This window comes from Dipodomys merriami, unplaced genomic scaffold, assembly GCF_024711535.1.
Source record: "Dipodomys merriami isolate MVZ:Mamm:240054 unplaced genomic scaffold, mDipMer1.0.p SCAF_2771, whole genome shotgun sequence".
NCBI classification, from domain to species: domain Eukaryota; kingdom Metazoa; phylum Chordata; class Mammalia; order Rodentia; family Heteromyidae; genus Dipodomys; species Dipodomys merriami.
In genome coordinates, this window is record NW_027204239.1 from 14,167 (window position 1) to 16,527 (window position 2,361).

The following is a 2,361-nucleotide window of genomic DNA, read 5'->3' on the forward strand; positions in this document are numbered from 1 at the left end:
GTGTCATTAAATTGCTAGTTTCAGATCTCTCCAATTTGTTGATGTAGGAGCTCAGAGCTATAAACTTGCCTCTGAGTACTGCCTTTGCTGTGTCCCAGAGGAGCTGGTAATTTGTGTGTTCATTTTTGTTTAATAGCATGAACATTTGAATTTCCTTTCTAATCTCTTCCATGACCCACTCTTGATTCAGCAGTGTGTTGTTCAGCCTCCATGTGATACCGAACTTTCTTTGGTGGCTTTTGGTGTTGAGTTCTAATTTTATTCCCTTGTGGTCAGAGAGAATGCAGGGTATAACTTCAATGTTTCTGAATTTAGACAAGTTTGCTTTGTGGCCTAGAATGTGGTCTATTTTAGAAAACGTTCCATGTGCTGCTGAGAAGAACGTGTATTCTGATGCTGCTGGGTGAAATGTTCGGTAAATGTCTGTTAAGTCTAGTTGATCTATGCAGCTGTTTAGATCTGCGGTTTCTCTGTTGAGTTTTTGCCGAGTTGATCTGTCTAGTGGGGAGAGTGGTGTGTTAAAATCCCCAACAATTAATGTCTTTGGATCTATATGGGATTTGAGGGAAAGTAGTGTTTCTTTGATAAATTTGGGTGCTCCATTGTTTGGCGAATAGATGTTTAGAATTGTAATATCCTCCTGAAGGAGAGATCCTTTAATTAGTATGTAGTGACCTTCTTTATCTCTTCTCACGATTTTTAATTTGAAGTCTATTTTATCTGATATTAGGATTGCAACTCCCGCCTGTTTATGAGGGCCGTTTGCTTGGTAGATTTTGTTCCAGCCTTTAACATTGAAAATGTGTTAGTTTACCAGTTGTTTAACCAATTTTGCCAACACCATTTACAGAAAAAGCTATCTTTTTTCCACTCTATTTTTTTAGCTCCCTTTTCAAAGATTAGGTGGCTATTGGTCAGTGGATTCATTTCTGAGTCTTCAGTCCTTTTCCATTGGTCCTCAGGTTTGTTGTTGTGCCATTATCAAGCTGTTCTTATGACTATGGCTTTTTAGTCGAGTTTGACATCTGGAACTGATATTGCTTCAGCACTGTTCTTTCTGCTAAGGATTGACAAACCTACAGCCAGCATTATAGTTAATGGCAAAAAGTTAAAATCATTTCTTATAAATTCAGGAATGAGGGGCTGGGAATATGGCTCAGTGGTAGAGCGCTTGCCTTGCATGCATGAGGCTCTGGGTTCCATGTCTCAGCACCACATAAGCAATAAGAATAAAAGCCGGAAGTGGTGCTGTGGCTCAAGTGGTAGAGCGCTAGCCTTGAGCTGAAGAGCGGCGGGACAGTGTCCAGGCCCAGAGTTCATGCCCCACGACTGGGGCATGAAATAAATAATTAAAATAAATTCAGGAATGAGATAAGGATGTCTGCGCTGTCCACTCCTCTTCAAATTAGTATTAGAATGCTAGCTGGGGCAATAAGACAAGATACAAACTTAAAGGGGATCCAAATAGGGAAAGATGAAGTAAAACTATTCCTCTTTGCAGATGACATGATCTTGTATTTAAAGAACCTCATGGACTCCACTCCCAAGTTACTTGAGCTGATCAGAAACTTTGGCAAACTAGCAGAATATAAAATTAACCCTCGGAAATCAATGGCTTTCCTGTATTCCAATAACGATAAGAGTGAGGCTGAAAATAGGAAAGCAATACCTTTTTAATATTCACAAAAAAATACAATAGCAAGGAGTTAACTTAAGAGGTGAAGGACCTCTATGATGGAAACTTTAAAAACCTGAAAAAGAAAATGAAAGCAGAACTAAGGAAGTGGGAAACCTCCCACGCTCCTAGATTGGGAAGATTAACATCATGAAAATGGCAATACTGAAAAAGGCTATTTCCAAATTCAATGTGATACATATCAATATCCCAATCTCACTTTCAATGAAATAGAAGAAGCAATCCAAAAATTCATATGGAAGAATAAAAGACCCCGAATAGCAGAGAGGATTTTTGTGATTCTCATTTTGTATTACTACTTTCATTCTACAAAGTAATCTATGGATTTTAACTTTCTTCCCTCCCTTTGGATAAACCTCACAAAAACCCTGCCTCTAGCTCCCAAGACACCTAACTCTTAGGTCTGGACAATTGTTCCTAGATAGTGAATTACTTAGTTGTATTTTGAACGCATAAAACATGCATATAAAACTAGCACATTTTGATCTCATGAGAAAACTGCCTTTTTCCCTCTCTCAAATTCATTTCCTGATAGGCATTTTTAGAAAGAATCTATTTTCTTTTTTAGATGAAAGGCTTGTAGGAAACTATGTTTATAATCTGGCTCTTCCTCCTGTACCTCAACACCTAAAACACAAATTTCACAAAGCATTTATAAGAAACAA